This window comes from Ctenopharyngodon idella, chromosome 1 (genome assembly GCF_019924925.1).
Source record: "Ctenopharyngodon idella isolate HZGC_01 chromosome 1, HZGC01, whole genome shotgun sequence".
Taxonomy (NCBI): domain Eukaryota; kingdom Metazoa; phylum Chordata; class Actinopteri; order Cypriniformes; family Xenocyprididae; genus Ctenopharyngodon; species Ctenopharyngodon idella.
The window spans coordinates 24,244,539-24,267,971 of record NC_067220.1 but is presented as its reverse complement, the minus strand read 5'-3'; the positions used below and the strand labels follow the sequence as shown (position 1 = coordinate 24,267,971).

The window sequence follows — 23,433 nt, the reverse complement described above, 5'->3', positions numbered from 1 at the left end:
CCCATGTCTGTACGATGTTCTGATGCAGAGATATAGGTCTTGCAGAATGGTTGCAAGGGTACTCTGTTTGGTTGCTAGGGAGTGGCTTGGTAGCTGCCAATGGTGATACTCCAAAGGCTGCTTGCCAATATAAACCAAACCCCATGTCTGTACGATGTTCTGATGCAGGGATATAGATCTTGCAAAACGGTTGCTAGGGTACTCTGTTTGGTTGCTAGGGAGTGGCTTGGAAGCTACCAATGATGATACTCCAAAGGCTGCTTGCCAATATAAACCAACCCCCATGCTTCTATGTCTTTCAGATATTAAGATATCCCTCTTTGGATTTAGGTTGCTAGGTAGCTCTTAATGGTTGCTAGGGTGTGGCTATGAAGTGTTGAAGGTGATTCGTGATTGGCCGTTTGCTGCCCTGAGTCAAATGAGCCCACCCTCATGTTCCTATGACACTTCTATCCAAAGATATTCCTTTGATCTTTTTCAATGGAAGTCTATGGAACTTGTTGCTATGGTGCTCTATATGGTTGCTAGGGCGTGGCTTGATAGCTTCACAATGATCCTGAGAGACTGATTGGTTGCCTGAGTAAAATGAGCCCACCCCCTTGTCTCTATGACATTGTGATCCAGAGTTATGTTCAATACAAAATCCCTATGTAATTTCCCATAGTAGGAAAAACACACTGTTTCATGGGCACGGCTTCACCATAGTATGTCTATGGGGCAACTTTGGGCAGCTCTTGCGCCCCAGGGGTACAACTTACACCCCATTTTGAGGTATGGTCTGACAGAGCCTGCCAGCCTCTTCAAACGTGGTAACCCACATGTTTCTACGAAATCCTCGTTAGGAGTTATAACTCGTCAAAGTTCGTCGCAATGTTAAGTCTATGGGATTTTTCGCCCGCCGGATGAACATCGTACACCCAATCGCTTAGAAAAGTCATAGCACACCATTCCTCAATGAGCCGGTCGATTTGACACCCCATTCATGGGTCTATGACAAAAGCTGCGGGAAGAGTAGCACGCAGAAATTTTAGTGGAAGAAGAAGAAGAACTAAAATTTACATTTCCTGAAGAAAATGTGAATGGTGCTTGCAGTGGCAAAACTCGGCACTCTTGTTTAGCATGATGGTAGCATGATGCTAACATGATTAGCATGCTGCTACCATGATGTTAACATGATTAGCATGTTGTTAGCAAGATGCTAACATAATTAGCATGTTGCTAGCATGATGCTAACATGATTACCATGTTGTTAGCATTTTTATAACAAGATGCTAACATAATTAGCATGTTTTTAACAAGATGTTAACATGATTAGCATGTTGCTAGCATGATGCTAACATGATTAACACGTTGCTAGCATGTTTTTAGCAAGAGGCTAACACGATTAGCATGTTGCTATCGTGTTTTTAACAAGATGCTAACATGATTAGCATTTTGCTAGCATGATTACCATGTTGTTAGCATGTTTTTAACAAGATGCTAACATTTGTAACATGTTGTTAGCATGATGGTAACACGATTAGCATGTTGCTAGCATGATGCTAACACGATTAGCATGTTGCTAACATGTTTTTAACAAGATGCTAACATGATTAGCATGTTGTTAGCATGTTTTTAACAAAATGCTAACATTATTAGCATGTTGCTAACATGCTGCTAATACGATTAGCCTGTTGCTAGCATGATGCTAACACGATTAACATGTTGCTAGCATGATGCTAACACATTTTGACTTGTTTGTGTAATGTTTAAACCCTAAGCTAATTGCTATTAGCATGTAGCTATTCTCTGCTAGCATGTGTAACATGTTGGAAGTCCAGTTTGCTAGCATGAGTCAAAAGAGCCAACCGCCATGTCTCTATGATGCTCTGATGCAGAGATATAGGTCTTGCTAAACAGTTGCTAGGGTACTTTGTTTGGTTGCTAGGGAGTCGCATAGCATCTGCCAATGATGATACTCCAAAGGCTGCTTGTCAGTATTAATGATATAACCCAACCCCCATGCTTCTATGTCTTTCAGATGTGAAGATATTCCTCTTTGGATTTGGGTTGCTAGGGTGCTCTAAATGGTTGCTAGATCATGGCTATGAAGTGTTGAAGGTGATTCGTGATTGGCCGGTTGCTGCCCCGAGTCAAACGAGCCCAACCTCATGTTTCTATGACACTTCTATGCAAAGATATCCCTTTGATCATTTTCAAAGGAAGTCTATGGAACTGTTGCTAGGGTGCTCTAAATGGTTGCTAGGGCGTGGCTTGATAGCTTCACAATGATCCTGAAAGACTGATTGGTTGCCTGAGTAAAATGAGCCCGCCCCCTTGTCTCTATGACATTGTGATCCAGAGTTATGTTCAATACAAAATCCCTATATAATTTACCATAATAGGAAAAACAACATGCAGTCACTTCCTGGTTCATGGGCACGGCTTCACCATAGTATGTCTAAGGGGCAACTTTGGGCTCTTGCGCCCCAGGGGGTACAACTTACACCTCATTTTGAGGTATGGTCTGACAGAGCCTGCCAGCCTCTTCAAACGTGGTAACCCACATGTTTCTACGAAATCCTCGTTAGGAGCTATGACTCGTCAAAGTTTGTCGCAATGTTAAGTCTATGGGATTTTTCGCCCGATTTTTCACCCGCCGGGTGAACATCGTACACCCGATCGCTTATAAAAGTCACAGCACACCTCTCCTCAATGAGCCGGTCGATTTGACACCTCATTCATGGGTCTATGACAAACGCTGCGGGAGGAGTAGTGCGCAGAAATTTTAGTGGAAGAAGAAGAAGAAGAAGAAGAAGAAGAAGTATGCACAATAACAATAATGATGCTTTGCCTTTGGCAAGCACCATTAATAATAAGTATGCACAATAACAATAATGATGCTTTGCCTTTGGCAAGCACCATTAATAATAATAAGTATGCAGGAGAACAATAATGATGCTTTGCCTTTGGCAAGCACCATTAATAATAAGTATGCACAATAACAATGATGATGCTTTGCCTTTGGCAAGCACCATTAATAATAATAATCCTAAAGAAAACAATAGGGCCTTCAGCCTTTGGCTTTGGCCCTAATAATAATAATAATCCTAAAGAAAACAATAGGGCCTTCAGCCTTTGGCTTTGGCCCTAATAAACCTTAGGGGATCAAGAGGGCCCTGCGCCTTAGTGGCTTGGGCCCTAATAATAATCCTTAGGGGATCAAGAGGGCCCTGCACCATTAGTGGCTTGGGCCCTAATAATAATCCTTAGAAAAACAATAGGGCCCTGCGCCTTAGTGGCTTGGGCCCTAATAATAATAATCTTAAAGAAAACAGTAGGGCCTTCAGCCTTTGGCTTTGGCCCTAATAATAATAATAATCCTAAAGAAAACAATAGGGCCTTCAGCCTTTGGCTTTGGCCCTAATAAACCTTAGGGGATCAAGAGGGCCCTGCGCCTTAGTGGCTTGGGCCCTAATAATAATCCTTAGGGGATCAAGAGGGCCCTGCACCATTAGTGGCTTGGGCCCTAATAATAATCCTTAGAAAAACAATAGGGCCCTGCGCCTTAGTGGCTTGGGCCCTAATAATAATAATCCTAAAGAAAACAATAGGGCCTTCAGCCCTTTGGGCTTTGGCCCTAATAATAATAATCCTAAAGAAAACAATAGGGCCTTCAGCCCTTTGGGCTTTGGCCCGAATAATAATAATCCTAAAGAAAACAATAGGGCCTTCAGCCCTTTGGGCTTTGGCCCTAATAATAATAATCCTAAAGAAAACAATAGGGCCTTCAGCCCTTTGGGCTTTGGCCCTAATAATAATAATCCTAAAGAAAACAATAGGGCCTTCAGCCCTTTGGGCTTTGGCCCGAATAATAATAATCCTAAAGAAAACAATAGGGCCTTCAGCCCTTTGGGCTTTGGCCCTAATAATAATAAACGGAGGAAATCCAATAGGGTCCTCGCACTTTGGCGCTCGGGCCCTAATTAAGAGCTTGAAAAACAATAAATCCCCAGGATGTGGTGGGTTTACAGCTGAGCTGTACAGATTATTTGCTGATGAACTTTCTCCTTTTTTAACTAATGTTCTTAAAGGGGATCTATTATGCCCCATTTTACAAGATGTAAAATAAGTCTCTGATGTCCCCTGTAATGAGGGGTCGACAGAATGAGGATCCACTTGCAGCTTTTATTAATAACAATCGTAGTCGTACAAATAGGGTCAATGAACAGCAGACAGGGTAATGGAGATAAGACAGTAATCAGAGAAGTAAGGCAGGCGTGGGGTCGAGGCAGGTGGCAGGCAGTAAACAGTAGTCCATGAAACAATGCAAAGGGTCAGAGGTAGGCAGCAATAATCCACACGAGAGAAAACAGTCCAAGGTCAAACACAGTAATCCAATAAGAGAAAATAGAATGCTCAGAAATGTCAGCCAGGGCAAAAACAAGACTTTGCAAAGTGTGTGTGTGAAATGGCCTCTTAAATAGTTCAGGTAATGAGGTGCAGCTGGGCTCCTGATCAGAGCCAGGTACAGGGCTTCTGGGAAATGGAGTGTGTGAGTGAAAGTCAGTATTCCGTGATGGCGGCCTCTGGTGATGATCGGGGGGAACCACAGAGGCCAGATTCATTACATCCCCAGAATGTGTATGTGAAGTTTTCGCTCAAAATACCCCACAGATAATTTTTTATAGCATGTTAAAATTGCCACTTTTTGGTGTTGAGCAAAAACACGCCGTTTCAGTGTGTGCACTTTAAATGCAAATGAGCTGCTGCACTCTGCCTAAGAGGGCGGAGCTCCTTAGACTAAGACTACACCACTGCCTCACAAGTATCCAATAACTAACAAAATGAAAGAAATAACCTTTAAGTTAATTAATAGGTTTTACCCAGATAAGTGCTCTCTCAGAAGACTTAAGAATTATACTAATACCCTCTGTTCTTTTTGTTTAGAGAAACCTGAAAGTACTTTACATTTATTTTGGAATTGCTCTCACACACTGACATTTTGGTGGGACATTTGTGACTTTATTAAATGTTATGTGAATCCAAATTTTAAATTTACATACAGAAATGTAATTTTTGGCTTTCATGAATGTGAAAAGAAAAATTATATTTATTTTATAAACCTTATTTTTCTGTTAGCCAAATATCACATTCATAAATGTAAATTTTCAAAGTGCAAACCTCTTTTTTTTAAAGATTTAAACATGAGATGAAAGTGTATTTTGACAGTGGCTGGCATTTAATCTGGACTGAAAGACTATTGGACTCTGGCATACTGTTTTATTGTTATATGACAATTGTTGTTACTGTTTTTTTTTTTTTTTTTTTTTTTTTTTTCTTCAAGCATTTAATAAAAAAAAAAAAAAAGAAAGAAATGAGAAGCACCCCTAGTGACGAAGTTGTTTCCACGTCAGAGCGTTCTCTGGCGCACTGTAATTACGTCAGCGTCCAGAATTCGCTCATTTGTTTTCATTCCCTCGTTCTCCATATAGGACAATATGTTCCATTCATATACAGAGCACAGTTAATGTTAACGAGTGACTGATTACGGACGCAGCTAATGTTCAGCGGAACACAACACCCGAATTACTGTGGGAACCCCGACAACAGGAGATGACAAAAGACACAGAAGATTTGCATTGAAAAGGTTTGGATTAGGTTGTTTAGAATGTGTAGACATACATGACTCTGGGTGAGGTGGGTCTGCGCTTCTGCGGCCATATCTACCGTTCCTTGTTCAGTTTCTCTGATTTTATCTTAAAAACTGTATGATGACTCGCTGGTGTTTAGCCATTTTATTAGCCCGGGTCTTGTAATGAAAGCACAATGTGGAAATAGACTACCGTTATATCCTATCTAAACTAAAAATAGGGAATACAGCACTTCTGCACAATCTATTCTACCAATAGTTTCCGCCAAAACATTATAGTTAGGCAATTAAGTTTACTCTTTTTGCAGTAAAACTGTTGTTACAGATAGCCGCCACTGTTATCAAATGAAAAAAAGAAAAGAAAAATAAATAACGGAAAGGAAATCACATTTATTATGGGTTTAAATAGGTAACAGTAACTGAAGTAGATATGGCATTCTGGCGAAAAATATGGTCCACAAATCAGTCCGCAGAAGAAAGATGTCTTCTTTGAAATAGTTAACCCAAAAATAAAAACAAACAAACAAACAAAAAACAAAAAAAAAAAAAAAAAATGCCACATGTTGCTCTAAACTCGTAGACTATGTGGCACAAATGATATTTGAAGAATTTTCCAGCTGTTTTTTTTTTGTCAAAGTTTCAAACAAAAGAAAGAAAGTATTTGTAATTTTTCCAGTAGTGCAAAGTTTTTACTTTAATGTCTGCACTACAAATGAGTGGCCTACCTGACAAAAAATAGCTTCAATTCATAAAAGTAGGATGCACTCTCCTATTATAATCAACCGATCTATCTACACTGCTAGCATGGCTGAGACATTTCCACTTGCACAGTCACTCTGTCGTTAATTGTCCGCAATTCACAATGACTGACCATTACTCACAGAGTACACATGTTTTTATGGAGTCTACAAATGCACACTTAAAAAAATCTCAGCTGGATTTGCCAAAGTTTGCAATATGGAAGTAAATTATTGACAAATGTCTCTGAAACAACAGAGCATGTTGAATGGCACTAATTGAAAAAAAAAAAAAATGCATTGCATTAACTAGAGTTGGGGTACTCGAGCTTGGACTTGAGTCCAGTTTTTAATGGATTTACACTTGTCACAAACTCGGATGTGCTTTTACTCGGACTTGACACAGACTCAAGCTTTTGGGACTCGAAAAATGTTTCTGAGTGCACCGAGTTCAGCACTGTTGGTGAAATTCGCTTGGAACAGTTAGAAAGTGATTTTAAATTGTTCAAACGCAATAAGACGTGAAAAATGAATTCGGTGCTTGCACGCTGGTCTGAGATGGCACATACCTGAAGCACGCACGCACCTTTTACATCTTAATATGCTTTTACATATATTGTGCATATTCGCAGCCGGTTATGTCTTAGGTGAAAGTAAAAAGATGGGGGAAAAAATCTGTCAATATATTAAATCTGTCCATCAGGTTTTAAAGTGACAGCAGCCTAATATGGCCTAGCAGCCTAATATGTACCTGTCCCTGTCTGTGTCATTATTGTTAATCAAACAACAAAAGACAAAGAGAAAATCACTTACTGCTCTTGACTGAACTACTTATTAGCTTTAATAAGAATTAATGCTAATTTAATTTAATTTAATTTAATTGATTTAGGCTACTTTATGGACCCTTTTCACAGACTGTGATGACGCGTTTTAATAGTCATCAGCATCGTAAATCCTGCAAAGTTTTTTATATTTTCTTTTTTTTTTTAAATGTACATTTATAACACTATACTTTGTAATATATTACCTTTGTATCAAATTACTCTGCTCGACTTGCCTCGGTATGGCACGGCTCGGCTCGCTTTACTTTCGGTTTGCTTTTCCATTGCAGTTAGTACCGCTTCAAAGTGGGTGGAATTATAGACTGATCATATAGTTGCACCGCCTCTACTACCGTTGATCCGCTACTCTGCTACCAACGAGTCTGCACCTCATCTACTGACCACGATACAGACGTTTCTTTTTTCAAAAAGTGAGCCGTATCGAGTCGTACCGAACCGTACCATGCAGTGGAAAAGCACCATAAGATGACTTCCGCTTCTGAGAAACCCAGAAATGTGAAAAGGGTCCATTAAATGTCTGTAGTAATTCATTAGTATAGACCTACCTGAAAAACTTAAAGCACCGTTTCATTTCATTTGTATCTTTGATCTATTGTATTTATTTGTCCCATTGCTTGTAATTAGTAACTGTTTACATGTCTTCAGTAAGCTTGAGAGGTTTGTACTCACATTAGGTTAGTTTTAGTTTTTGCTGTGGTTATGAAAGCAGGGTTCCTAGTAGGGCTGGATGATATGACCTAAAATCAAAATCTTGATTGATTTACCTCGATTACGATTAATGAACAATTTTTTTTTTTTTTTTTTGTTTTTTTGTTTTTTTTTGTTTTGCCCTTATAGTTCACTGACAAGGTTTGTACTGTAAATTTGCTTGACTAAAGGGTTAGTTAACCCAAAAATGAAAATTCTGTCAATAATTACGCACCCTCATGTCGTTCCACACTCATAAGACCTTCGTTCATCTTCGGAACACAAATTAAGATATTTTTGATGAAATCCGAAAGGTGTATGACTCATCCATAGACAGCAATATAATCAACACTTTCAAGGTCCAGAAAGGTGCTAAAGACATTGTTAAAACAGTTTACGTGACTACTAGGGATGGGCATTTCAAGCAAAAATAATATTCAATGATTGCTGGGAATTATTCAATTATTATTCGAAAATCGCACCCCTCCCCCGCATGCACGCATGCATCTACACACACATAAACGGAGAGAGAAAGTGAGAGAGACCATTCACGCGTTCAATCTTTTTTCAAGGTCATTCTTAACAGTGCGGGGCAGATCGAGCATTTTCAATAGATAGTTGAGCTTCCATAGGAATTAACTGAAAACGCTCACTCTGCAGCAGTGGACACACACCATTATGAATGCCCGTGCTGCGTTTTTTTTACTTTCACTTTTTAAAATTAGTGAGGTGAAATCTGACTCCTGCTACTGATCTGTGCTGCGACTCTCGCTCGGCTCACACCTTACACAGAATCGACCCTTCGTCGGGAGTTTGATTGACAAGCGATCTAACCAATCATAACGCCGAATCTGCCATTTTGTCTGACAAAGCAGTCAGGAGTTAGAAGATTAATCTAGGTGGACTTGAACTTGAAAAATGGTGTGTACTGACACCTTTCCACGTTTGAAACAACATTCTCTCTCATGTTCATTCATGTTTATTTGATGCTATAAATTAACTAGTTAGGAAGAGATGAACGGTTCACAAGCCGCTTGAGCTGAGGCGCTACAGCAATCTGTCACGACACATTAAAGAGCCACAAAACGTTTTTATTGTTTGAATTTCTTTAAAAAAAATAAAAAAAAGTCACAGTTTGAAAGATGGGACTTTAAGTGTTGTCAGTGTCCTCTTTGCTCCGCGATGTATATTTCACTCTGTGTGGCATGACAGCGCCATGGCTTGTCGGACAAAGCAACAGTAACTAAGGGGGGCGTGGCTTGGCGAAGGGTCAATTAAGCAGATACGTTTAGTTTTTAATTGTGAACAGCCTGAATGACGGCACTTATGTGAACATTAATTTTAATGTCTCTGTTATATGCCACACAAGTTTAGTGTGCAAGTGAGGCTGTCTGGGAGTTGATTGACAGCTTTTAGGTGCGTTATTGGCAGCACGTGCCACCCTCTGGTTACATGGACGTCTCACCACCGCATCAGCACCGAAATCATGGGGAATATTTTTAAGACAATAATCGCACAACCTATTCGATATTCTATAATTAAATTAACTAATCGAATATTCGAAAATCGTGACACATCCCTAGTGGTTCAACCTTAATTTTATGAAATGACGAGAATACTTTTTTGTGCGCAAAAACAAAACAAAAATAACGACTTTATTCAACAATATCTTCTCTTCTGTGTCATTCTTTTACGTTGTTTATGTCCAACGCTTCCAGGTTCTACGTCCGAACGCGGACTCCGTATTGGCTGGCTCCTGTGTCAGCATCACATGCATGTGTCGTGCTGCTCTCGTGTGCAACTTTGGCCAATACTGAGCCGGCATTCGGATGTAAACACGGAAGCCTTCACTTTGCTTACTGCGTCACCTGCGTGAGGATAATGATGGGGAAGAGAAGAGATTGTTGAATAAAGTCGTTATTTTTGTTTTTTGCGCACAAAAAGTATTCTTGTCTCTTCATAAAATTAAGGTTGAACCACTGTAGTCAAGTCAACGGTTTTAACGATGTCTTTAGTACCTTTCTGGACCTTGAAAGTGTTGATTATATTGCTGTCTATGGATAAGTCATATAACTCTCGGATTTCATCAAAAATATCTTAATTTGTGTTCCGAAGATGAACGAAGGTCAGTAATTAATGACAGAAATTTCATTTTTGGGTTAACTAACCCTTTAAAGGTCGGATATTTTTATTTTTTCCTAATGAAAGAGTGCTCTGACATAACAGCTCACTTTCAGCAGTCATTTTATCTATGGTTCGTAACATTTCTTATAGATTTCTTTTAGTTGTAAATCAGATACAGGTAAATTAGCACTGTACCAGTACATTTATTTGAATACAAATTAGTCATATCACCTCTCTATTAATTGTGAAGCTGTGGGTTGTAAGTAGTTACAAACCTAACTACTATAACTATACTAACTACATACTAACTCTACATAACCACTAGCCTATGCATTGTTGCAGAGGTCACAGATCACTATACAATGTCTCTTGCAAACTGGATTTTTCTGCATTTCTTTTTTTTTTTTTTTTTACTACTTATGCTCTTGTCACAGAGCTTCTGCAATAAATAAATAAATAAATAAAACCATAAGAATGCTTGAAATGGTGCGAAGGAACAAGCCTGAGCTTCCAAGTGCACTGAGAAACCCAAGAGGCAGCGCTCACTTCTCATTGCTGTTAGTTGCAGATTTGCCATTAATTTCCTGTGTGTCTGTTTTGCACCCTTGATGTTTTAGAGTGTCACCCTGTGTCACACCACATCACTGCTGTGAGCTTTTTTCTGCATTATTAGTCAACATAGCCTGGCTGCAGCATTTTGAACTATTTGAAGATGCCCAATAGATTATTGGTTTGCTCCATAATAGAGTAAATTGCAGTAATCAAGGCGTGAAGTAATGAACGCATGAACACATCTAATTTCAAAGTTCTTTAGAGAGAGAAATGATTTAATTTTTGCGAGATGTCGTAAATGATAGAAACATGATGTAACAACCAGGGCTCCAGACTGCGCCTAAAACAGTCGCATTTGCGACTAAAAATATTAATTTGCGAGTGATATTTTTGCTGAGGTCGCCATTGGCGACCATACAAATTCACACGTTATGACTGTAAAATTTGCATGTTATTTGCGTGTTCCCGTGACCAGTAGCCTATCACATCATTTGCTGTGTTGACGTAATTAAATGAGATGCTGCATGTAAAAGTTTCACTGAGTTAGAGCGCCGAAATATGAACAGGTAGGGAAAAATTTCACACACCAAACAGACGTCAAAGAACTAGAGCTGATGAAAGCCGACTGTGTTGTTGCCTCGCGTCGCCTGCGTCGGTGCAAAACAGCTGGATTTGAACACACCGTTCTGCTCCTGCATAAAGGAGACAACCTATTTCTTCATATAAATTCGTCTATATTCGTGATTCAAAAGGGGAAACCGGCTCTATAGACTGCAGATACACACACAATGCATTGCGTATACCGTTTTGAATATCAATCATGCTGATCACTTTCATTATTCCATTCTGCTCATACTCATCAGATAAATTTAAGGTCATTAAAAGTCTTCAGTGCCTTAAACAGTATAACAAGAGTATAAACTATCATTTTAAGGCGTCTTATAATTTGTAGATGGAAAAACAAATCGCGATACTCCCTAATGTGATTATTATTAATTTCATTAAATAAATGTGAGCGCTGCATGTTTTAAAGTCAAAAGATGGCGCTGTTGCGTGTTCTTCAGGCTCTCGCAACGGAGCTTCAGTTCAGAGCAGCTCGCAATCAATGAATAGCGCACATTTGTCAACCGATTGCTTATGAACTAATGCTGATCAATTATCACAAAGTTTACTTTATATTATTTATATTATATTGTGTTGTAAACGGTTGTAGCAACGTAATTTTTTAATCCTCATCTGAACTTGAATGAGCAGCAAAAGTAAAGCACAGACATTTCAAAATAAGCAGTATTTCAAAGTAATCAAAGCCAAGCAGTATGTATATCAGTTGCCCCTGTTTGTTATTTGGTTACACAAACCACATTTAATATATTTATATATTTTTTTCCCCATATATTTATATTTATTTTCATTTGATTCAAAGTAAACTGTTGTAACTTCAGGAAGGAAGGACTAAGAACATTATTTGACACATATTATTCAATATAAAGTTTTTACTAGCATCAGGGTTATTATAGTTAACTAAAACCATTAAAAAAATGTTGTTGCTTGAAATAAATGTTAATATTAAAATAAAAATCTATACAAACTAAACAGACGTTTAAAAACAAAAAATAAAACTAAAAACAAAACAAAAAAATTAAAACTTAACAAAAAATTAAAGCAGAAAATATAAAAATCTAATTGGATTCAAAATATTAACAAAAACTATAATAGTATTAAGTGAAAATAGTGACATTCATTTCTCAGAAAAGTCACAAGATGAAGAAGCTGAAACTGTAAAGGGGAGATATATAAACACAACAGAATGACTAAAAGTAAGTGATTTAAAATTTGAAGTTCATTGTTGTGTGGCTCTTAAAAAAATTATTTGCCGCCTGTTTTTTCCCCCTATAGGAGCCAATGGCTCCTTAATGAATTTTTTTGTCTGGAGCCCTGACAACATAATGTCATTAATAACTTTCAATAGAGGAGATTCTGAATCCAGACTGGAAAGTATCATATAATGAAATTTGAATTCAGGAAAGAATGTAGTTGAGTAAGTACAACCTTTTTCAAAATTTTTTAAATAAAAGGAAGATTAGAAATTGAAATTAAAGATTAAAGATCTGAAATTACCTAAATCAGACACATCAAGATTTGGTTTCTTCAGAACTGAAGCATGTTTTAGGCAGTCAGGGATAGTGATCCACCGATATTAATTTTTTAGAACCGATACGATACCAATAATTTGTGTTTATGTGCTCAATAACCGATGTGCAGATTTATTTACTGTTCTGTTTTTGACACGATTACAACACCACTGAACTGAACAAACCAACAATCACTCCCTCCTTGCATAGAAAACAAAACAAATCTTATTTAAAAAGGAGCAGCAGCAACACTAATGTTAACAATAAGCAAAATAAATGTAGAATGTCTAATGTTTTCAAAGAAAATAAATTAAAGACAGGAGTCATATCAACTTTGCAGAAATGTAATACTTCATTTTAAACTACAGTTTTAGTAGATTAATATAACTGTTTAATAGGCTAAAGAGTGAATAATAATTCACTGGATAATGTTAAATAACTGAATAATATTCTCTAGAATACTGGAATATAACAAACAAAACATCGTATTTTATTGCATTTCTCAACTGGTATGTTATATCAGAATTATTTATAATGTTTTTGTCGTTCTAGATTATGAAATATCTGCTGACAAAGCGCTGTTTACCTATGCATTTACACAGAACTATACTCAAACTGCGATCGCTTGTGGAGATAATAAATAATTAATTTCCATAGAGTTGTGTTTACTTGGATGTTTATTAGCAAATTAATGGTTATATATAGGGCTGGGCGATTTTTCTGATTTTTTCGATTAATTCGAATTTAATGTTTTGCCTCGATTTTATTATTTTTTTTAAATCGAGAAATCGCGATTTTGGAAAAAAATGTTAGCAAGCGTTACAATTAGGCATGTTGACAATACAGCAATGATAACCATTAGGAGAAGAAAATGATCCGACCACATGATGGCGCTGGCGTGCCTGATTAACTGCTCTCATGTGACGCTCTATGAACGTAGAACGCATCACTTCTTAAAGTCCCTGTGAACCGGAAGTTGCAAATGACTTTCCTCCAGTGTTGTGATGTATTTCCAGATGAAATGGAATATTGAATAGAGGGCAGGGTTTTACTTTAGCGCTCCTCTCCATCTCTCGCTCATAGCAGACTAACGGTTGGAGGGGAGTGGTTTAAGCATTTTCAGCCCAAGCCGTCAAACTGACGTCATCAGAGAAGGAAAGCCATTCCAGACCGGAAGTAACTTTTCAGATTTTGATTAAAGATTACCACGACAAACAATTTTTTTCTGTGTATTAACTTGCACGGATTAATTGTTCACCACAAGACTAGTAATATGCGCTTACAAAGTAAATGGGGTCAATTTTGATTTCATGACGACTTTAAAGCGGCTGTTCATTCAGAAATGTGTTATTGCATTATAAAAATGAGACGCAGGCAGTGGAATGAGAAGAAAGGCAAAGTTATTAAACGCGAGTTGAACTTTTTTTAACTTGACCGCCGTTTAGAATGCCGTTTCATGGGTGAGATGCTGCAAATGATGCGAGACACGAGTGCAAGAGCCAAACATGTCTGCCAAACATAAAAACAATAGGACAAAGAGCACAATGGAATGCAAAAACCTGTAAATACCTAGTACTGTATGTTTGATATTTCATGGTGACAGGGTGAAAGCTGCTGTTGTTTTCTGTTTTTACAAAGCATTTGCTGTTAATAATAGCCTATTACTGGTGTTATTCATTGCTATTACTTTTTTGCTAAGAAATATTTAGCATTTTTCTTATTTTATATTATTATAGTAATAATATATAGTATATAGGATGTGTTTAAGATAAGTTTGTAATGTGTTTTACAACATCTGCTTCATATTTCAGCCATATTTTCTGCAAAGATATTTAACAAATTGTTTTACATTTACACCATGTTGATCACTTCATGTGTGGTGCACTTGGAATGGAACTTTTTTTTTAACCAGATTGCTAATAAAGAAAATGTTACTTGAATCATACTGTAGTTAAGTTTTTAAGTTGACTAGTTAAACAGTAGGCTAAAAAAAAAAAAAAATCGAAATCGTGAATCAGTCTATCGTTCTGAAAAAAATCGAGATTTAATTTTTTTGCCATATCGCCCAGCCCTAGTTATATAGTAAATGTTTATATAATTACGGTGTTTTAAACAAGTGGAAAACATCAACAGCAGGGTTTAAAACAGCGTCTATAGTTGAAAATAGAACTCTTGGTCTATGGTGATTTTTTTTTTTTTTTTTTTTTTTTGTGACAATCTCTGAAAATAATTAGATTTAGCAGACTTGACAGCTTTCTGGAAAACAGAGAGATACTCCCTTAAAATGTCATAGGACACCTGCAACCTGTCCTTATGCCATTTGCTTTCTGCTCATCTACAATTTTGTCGGAGTGAACGAATAGAGTCAATAAACCAAGGAGCAGATTAAATAATACAACTGATCATTGTTAGTTTTAGGTCAATTAAATAATAATTACAACTTTTGATTATAGTAATGTTATTAAACATTAACTAAAAATGAACTAACTAAGATTAATAGATGCTATTTTAAATGCTAATAAATGCCATAATAAAAGTATTTTTCATTGTCAGTTTGGTAATAATGAGTTAATATGTTAACTAATGAAGACTTAACACTAAGTGTTACTGAACAATAACAAATAATCAGAACATTGGGGGATGCGTCTTATGCGAATGAGTCCCAGGACTTTAATATGAATAAGATATTATCACTTTAAAACATGCAGACAAAAATGGTAAAAACTTTTCTAGGAATGACAACAACAGCACGACAGTACCCTATATGCACTCCTCCGTCATTATGACTTTGCATTGCGGATCTATTTCAAAAATTTCAAAAAACGGCTTTTCAATACAGTCCAATTTTGAATTTAACCGATTAGACTCTGGCTTTGGAATTTCAGAATAATCATAGCATCATTTTAGATTCAAAAAACATTTATTTATTAGTGAAAAACTAGAAAAACATTTATTTAATAGTGTGTGTAATAGGGCACCGATGGTGTGAGGACCCTATTGGAATTGCTCCGTTTATTAGGGCCCGAGCACCGATGGTGTGAGGACTAGAGGTCGGCCGATATATCGGGCCGATATTTGTCTTTTTTAATATATCGGCATCGGCCGATATCCGTGTTTAGTAGCGCCGATTTAAAGCCAGGCACGTCCGCGGGCAGCCCTGTGTTATTGGTGCGGTGGAATGTGCTGCTGCCATCGCATGTAAATTGAAACTTTTGGAAGATTCAACAACAGTCCTGGGAGATAAAAGTAGCCTAAGGCTTAAATTCTGATATTTCAAAGTCCTATGGCCATATATTTACTATATATTACTAGTAAACTATGAAGTGTTGCTTCACTTAGTGAAAGAAACAACGGATAGCATAAAATGCGTTGGGAACTGGCATAATGCTACAGCTGGTTGAAGGTTCGCTTACTTAGGTAGTTAACTTTAAGGACTGTAGTCCAAAACTACCAGCAGCTTGCTTGCTAACATATTAGCCCCAATGTTATAAGTTCTGTTTTATTTTTCCTGTATCGGAGTCGGAGAATTTCACTCTGTGCTTGGGGTGGAGAAGGCAGCAGCTCTCACAAACACTGCAGCGTGATTGAGGGCTACGTTACTCCGACAAATATTGTCAATGTTAAGAGGATTTGGCATTTCCAATTAATGTAAGCTTGTTACATTCTTCTAGTCTATTATTATTACTATTAGGTAAGCTACTTTTATTATTAAATTAATATTATAATAAATTTGCCCCGCAATAATTTCACAGCGCATCACCGCATAACTGATGTGCTGTAAGGATAATAAAAGATTAGGCTATCGGCTCCTCTTTGAAAATGTTTTAAACATTTTTTAGGTCTATTATACAATGAATTAGACCTATAATTAAAATTATTAAGTCTATAATATTTCCTAACACTGCAGTCATAAATGAAAATTAAGAGCAGCTTTAGGCTACTTCACCAACTTTAGAAAAAACAAAACAAAAAAACAAGCTGTTTAACACGAAATACTATTCTTCTAATTTTTTCACTATATGTACGGGCCACAAAGGAAATTATGGAATAAATTAAGACAGTTATATACCGTTATCAGCATATTATGTTGAAATTCGTCTCTGAGAGAAAATGCTCCGTTAATGCAGCATCAGGCAGCTCCGTCACTTTTACTTTTACTTTCACTTTGAATACTGACCGAGGTTAAGCTTTTACCGGCATAACTTTTCCGCAAAGTTTGCACGTTGCTTCTTGTGTGATATCCATTGGCTCCCCTTCTTGGTTGAACCTTCCTTCGGGTGACCTCGGACTTTCGGCTCGCGGGGAGGCCCCGCGGATTTGTGCTACGCCACTGCGCAGAAGTTTATGACATTTGTTCGGAAGCATGGTTTGATGCAAATAATAGCCGGGTTTCCATCCAACTTTGCATTAATGAAAATGCAGCTCAAGAATATGCGCATCTGCGTGTGTTTCCATCAACTGTGTAATGCGAATAAAAATGGACATCAGCCTAATTAAGTGATGTGTTCCGACCAATGACTATATATATATATGTCGCACAGTTATTATCCTCATTAAACCTGTCTAACGTTAACCGCCAAGAATGTCAGAAATCACTAAGAGTTTAGCACTGTCCTTGCATACAAGGCTGTGCAACATGAAAAAGTTTTTAATTGATTTTTATTTATAAAGTTGTATTTATTTTATTTAAATGTATATTTAAGTTTACATTTATGTTCCAACAAACTTGAAAAATTCAGCTTGATAAATGCTCTAAAACTTTTATGTAAATCAAGTCAGTGTTCAATAAATGATGTTAAGTTTAGAAATGTTGTGCATCCACTTATTATTAGTGTGACATTTTTGCATGCAAATGAAGGGGAAAACTTCAAGATATCGGCCCTAAAAATGGGCAGCACATATCGGCCATCGGCTGACCCTGACCTCTAAACATTGGCATCGGCATCGGTTATAGAAAAACCCATATCGGTCGATCTCTAGCTGATAGTTTTACCATATTTGTAACAGATGGTTTATTTTGCAGCCTTGTCTAAGATTAGATAATGATCTGAGATGTCATTGCTCTGCTGCAGAATTTCAACGCCATCAACATCAATTCTATGTGACAACATAAGATCTAAAGTATGATTACGCCAGTGAATGGGTCCTGACATGTGTTGCCTAACCCCAATAGAGTTTGGAATGTCTGTAAATGCCAATCCCAATGTGTCTTTTTCATGTATATTAAAATCACCAACAATTAAGACTTTGTCTGTGGCCAGTACTAATTCCTATAGAAAATCAGCAAATTCTTTGATAAAGTCTTTATGGTGGCCTGTATACAGTAGTATAAATGTCAATCGGGATTTATCACTTACACCAGATAATGTTACATAAAGCACCATCACTTCAAATTAATTATACTTGAAACTAGACCTCTGAGTAATACTAGAAAATTACTATAAATTACAGCAACACGTCCTCCTTTGCCTTTCAGTCTAGGCTCATGTTTATAACAGCAGTCTTGAGGGGTAGACTCATTTAAAGTAATATAATCATCTGGTTTTAGCCAGGTTTCTGTCAAACACAGCACATCTAGGTTATGATCTGTAAACATGTCATTTACAAAAAGTGCTTTTGTAGAAAGGGATCTAATGTTCAGCAACCAAGCTTTATCATTTGTTCATCTGTATTATATTGGTTTTTATTTGTTGAACATCGATTACATTTTTACTCTTAAATGGGTTTGGGAGTTTTTTGTATTTCCTACTTCAGGGAACAGACATAGTTTCTATATGATGATATCTGGGTGAAAGAGTCCCTGTGTGTTGGGATTTATCTGACTTGTGTGATGTGAGGTGGCTAGCAGATGGTTGGTTTATCCAATCTATGTGCTTCCTGACCTGGGCCGCAGTTAGTTGTAGTGATTTTACTTTCGCCCACCCAGGGACGCCAATTATGTAGTGATTTTACTTTTAGCCATCCAAGGACACTAAGTAAAATAGGGATTTGTACTCATGTCACCCCTGACATTGTGATTTTTGGATCACTTGTCACTTAAGGTGCGGTTATGAGTACATCAGATGACCACTCCCCCCCACCCCTTTCCACCAGTCAAGGTCTTTTACCTTGGCAGTATGAGAACACTCCCAACAGGGGCTTTTCATTAATTTAGAATTAATGTAAAGTGATCAGCTGATTTATCTGAAAGATTGGTGAGATTGCTAACTTGTAGAGCCTCTTCTGTATTATCAGCGCAAGGAAGACACAAGTGTAATAAAAAAAAAAAAAAATTAACAAAAGATAAACAAGAATAACTAACACAAATATTAAATGAATACCATGAATGATATGATGAATGATAAAATGCATAAGATACATAAAATACAAGTGATTAATTTGGGTGTGGCTGTGGAAGAGTTACATTATCTAATGGAAAGATAAACTGTTTTTCTGAAAATAAATAATAAGGTGGAGAACCTTATTATACACCAAACAAATAAATGAAAGATTATTTGTTATTAACTAACATCAGCTATATTTCATCTAATGTGAATTAGAAAATCACAGCGTGCTGATATACAGCCATATCGCATGGTTACAATTGTAATATTGCATTTATACAACAGTTCGACGGTACGAGTGTGTAAATAAGAAACAACAACAGTGGCCTGCATGAAGCTAGTTGAAAAACTTTGAGTTTCAGAGTAGGTTTGGAGTTGACAAATCCAGATAAATCCAAACTGATTTAGATCAGGCACAGCGGGCTCACAAAAAAAAATTGTTTTTTTTTTTTTTGTTTTTTTTTTTTTGTGGTGGAAATATAAATTTGTTCTGAAGCAATATCCTTTCAGAATATTGCAGCTTTGACATGTGTAAATCTGCATATTTTTGATTGATTACAACTGCATTAAATAATGTTATGGGATTGTTTTAAATATTGTTTGAAAATAAAAATATGAAATGTTGGGGGGGAAATGATACTTTTAAAAATGAAACTAAACCACCAGTAGGTGGCGGCAAGTAACCGTCTTAATGAATGGGTTATTGATTGATTCATTCAAACGATTCATTCAAATGGCTGATTCATTCAAGAATGAGGCTGTTGTTTATGAATGGGTCATTGAATCTTTGACTCAACCGATTCGTTCAAAACGCTGAATCATTCAGTAATGAAAACAAGGCTGAGTGTTGCGCTCACTGCTGTGATCTTTGTTTGAAACTATTTTCGCTGATAAATTAGAACAAAAACAGTCAATGTTCCTTCTAAAATGTAAGTAGTTAATATTAACTACTTGTTAATTGAACTGTTGTATGAAATCAGTGTCACGTTTTTAATCGTGATGGTAGCCTATTTAGGAAAACAGCATTCTTGGTTGTGTGATTTTGCTTACCAGTATCAAGTTATAAAAACTCTACATTTTGAATTTTTACCGCAGTATGTTTAACTGAGTTTCTTTTTGTGTGCGCTTCGCTCATGTTTCCATTTCTCCTCGAGATGCTGCGCGAGCCTCAACAGCGCAACCTTGTTATCGTCAGTACGTTATACAGATTATTATCCACTATTGATCGCCACTTACACTAAATGTAATAAAATCAGTCATACTCGATATATAATCGAGACGTTTTCTGACAAAATCACCATACACATAAGATATACATTTGCAGTGGTTTTGGCTATATGTAGGCTACACGTAAAATGATCACTCAGGTTAGAAGCAATAGTATCTATTTTATTTGTTCTCTGGCAACACATCCTCAACTGAATGCGCTGCTGAACCAGAGAGGTGCGCCTGCGGCAGGAAAGCAAGATCTCGCGCTCGTGTGGTAGTACCAGGGGGTCTCGGAAGCTAGATCAGGTTAACAAATTGCTATATTCGTCACAACGCGCTTTCTTAGAAAAAAGTCGCAAAAGGGGTCTGAAAAGGCGCTAAGTTGGCAACACTGATGCAGCCTTCCATCTCCAGGTCCCAGCCTGCCGCTGTCCAAAACGGCGTTACGGCAATTTTGCACCGGCCGGAGGCAATTACCAAACTGGTTCCGTGTGCGTATCACACCAATGTACATATTTTGCGACAGCAAATCAAAGTTATTAGTTATTTAGGCTTTATTCAAAATAAACTGATAGTATTATTTTTCTTCAAAACTATCTAAAAAATTTAATGCCTGTAGAAATAAAATTTAATGCTTTTTAATGCCATTTAAGGCCTTAATTTTCGCAAAATCCATTTAATGTCCTGGCCCCATCAAGTCCTGGCCCACTCCATCTACCATCAAAGAACTCCAATGCTTCCTTGGCTTCGCTAACTTCTACCGCCGTTTTATCAAGAATTACAGCTCCATCGTTCATCCACTCACCAACCTGCTCATAAACCAGCCCAAGTCTCTGTCCTGGACTCCAGCTGCCACCAACGCCCTCAAAGAAGCCTTCACCACCGCTCCCCTTCTCGTCCACCCCAATCCAGACTTGCCCTTCGTCGTGGAGGTGGACGCCTCCACCACCGGAGTGGGAGCGGTTCTATCTCAGCAGCAGGGGACACCAAGTAGGCTCCATCCATGCGCCGCCTTCTCCCGCAAGCTCAACCCGGCGGAGGTCAACTACAACATCGGTGACCGCGAGCTCCTGGGAGTCAAGTTGGCCCTGGAGGAATGGAGGCATTGGTTGGAGGGAGCCAAACATCCCTTCCTGGTCCTAACTGATCATAAGAACTTGGAATACCTGCGAGCTGCTAAAAGACTGAATCCTCGACAAGCACGCTGGGCTATGTTCTTCTCCCGCTTTGACTTCTCAATCTCCTATCGTCCTGGCTCCAAAAATGTCAAGGCGGATGCCTTATCTTGTCTCCATGCTCCAGAGGAAAGTAATGAAGAACCAGAAACTATTCTCCCCGAATCTATCTTCGTGAGCCCTATCTCCTGGTCAGAGGAGATAGGGCTCCTCCAATGCCTCCAATGCCTCCACCAACGCTCCGCCGGGTTGTCCAGCAGGCTTGCAGTACATCACCAGGACACGACGAACTTCACTTATCCACTCTGCCCACACGTCACTTGGCACTGGCCACCTGGGGGTCAATGACACCCTCTCGCTGCTGAAGGAGCGCTTCTGGTGGCCAAACATGGCAACGGATGTCAGAAGGTACGTGCAGGGCTGCAGGGAGTGCGCCATCTCCAAGAGCCCATGCCATCTTCCAGCCGGCAAGCTCAATCCTCTGCCCGTTCCTGATCGACCCTGGTCACACCTGGGAGTGGATTTCGTCACTGACCTACCTGCCTCCGATGGTCACACCTGCATCCTGGTAGTCGTAGACCGTTTCTCCCCTGAGAGGTCTACCTACCGCCATGGAAACTGCTGAACTCATGTTTAATCACGTATTCCGATACTATGGTATTCCCGAAGACATCGTCTCAGACAGAGGACCCCAGTTCATCTCTTGGGTATGGAAGGCCTTCCTGTCCCTCCTGGGTGTGACCGTCAGTCTCTCCTCCGGCTACCATCCTCAGTCGAACCAGGAGATCGGCCGCTCGCTTCCTCCGTACCTTCTGTCACGGCCACTAGGACTCTTGGAACAAGTACCTGGGTTGGGCCGAGTACGCACAGAACTCTCTACGTCAACCATCTACTGGACTCCCTTCATTCCAGTGCGTACTCGGTTACCAACCCCCACTGTTCCCCTGGGACGGGGAACCATCCAACGTTCCAGCGGTAGACTACTGGTTCCGAGAGAGTGAGAGGGTCTGGGACTCAGCACACCACCAACTGCAGCGAGCCCTGCACAGACGCAGGATGACAGGCGACCTTCGTCGCTCCCACACTCCTTCCTACCAACCGGGACAGAAGGTTTGGCTGTCAACTCGGCACATCAGACTGCGTCTGCCCTGCAAGAAGCTGAGTCCCAGGTTCATTGGCCCATTCACCATCCTGGAGCAGATCAACCCGGTCACCTACAAACTTCAGCTACCTCCTGAGTACCGCATTCACCCCACATTCCATGTGTCACTCCTAAAACCTCACCACCCTTCTGTCTCTGTTTCCACAGAACCTGATGTGGCAGCCGCCGAGGCCCCCCTTCCAATCATCCTGGATGACGGTGCAGCCTACGAGGTTTGTGAGATCTTGGACTCCCAGCACCGTGGTGGTCTACTAGAATATCTGGTGGACTGTGAAGGCTACGGTCCCGAGGAGCGCTCTTGGGTCCCCAGAAATGACATCCTCGATCCCAATCTTCTTCAAGCATTCCACGCCAACCATCCCCACAGAATTGCCCCACGTGGAAGAGGATGACCACCACGACGCCGGGGTCCTCGGCCCTCAGGAGCGGGCCGTGGGAGGGGGGGTACTGTCACAGACACATCAGGTTCCACCATCCACCAATCACAGCGCACTCAATCACCCGAGTACTGATCACCGACACCTGCACCTCATCTTCACAGCAATCACCAGCACTATAAAAGACTCATACTCACACACAGTCATTGTCCGGTCTCGTTTGCATTAAGACTTACCTGTATGCTTACCTCAAGGACTCCTAGCGATCTACTTACCTGTCTCCAGCGTCTCCAGTTCTCCTCGTGTGAATTCCTTCTGTGTGTGAGTGTTCCCTGTCTCCTTCGTCCAGTTACTCCAGCAATATCCAAGAGCTTCATCTCTGCTATCAGCAAAGGACAGTATTACCTCTCTGCATTCCATTCATCATCCATTTATCACTATTCATTCACCTGCACTGCTGTCACTCCTCTGTTGGCATCAA

The 23,433-nt window shown here is 39.0% G+C and overlaps 1 protein-coding gene across 3 annotated transcripts in view; it reads left to right on the top strand.

Annotated features, from left to right (window-relative positions):
• Positions 1–5,387: 5,387 nt before the first annotated feature.
• Positions 5,388–23,433, top strand: part of chst10 (carbohydrate sulfotransferase 10) — a 56,171-nt gene continuing 38,125 nt past the window's right edge. Inside the window, exon 1 of one of the 3 annotated variants that reach the window (XM_051897017.1) lies at positions 5,388–5,629. The gene's annotated coding sequence lies outside the window, so the exon portion shown is untranslated. The remainder of the gene's footprint in view (positions 5,630–23,433) is intronic. The other 2 variants (XM_051897036.1, XM_051897026.1) reach the window with 2 other exon arrangements.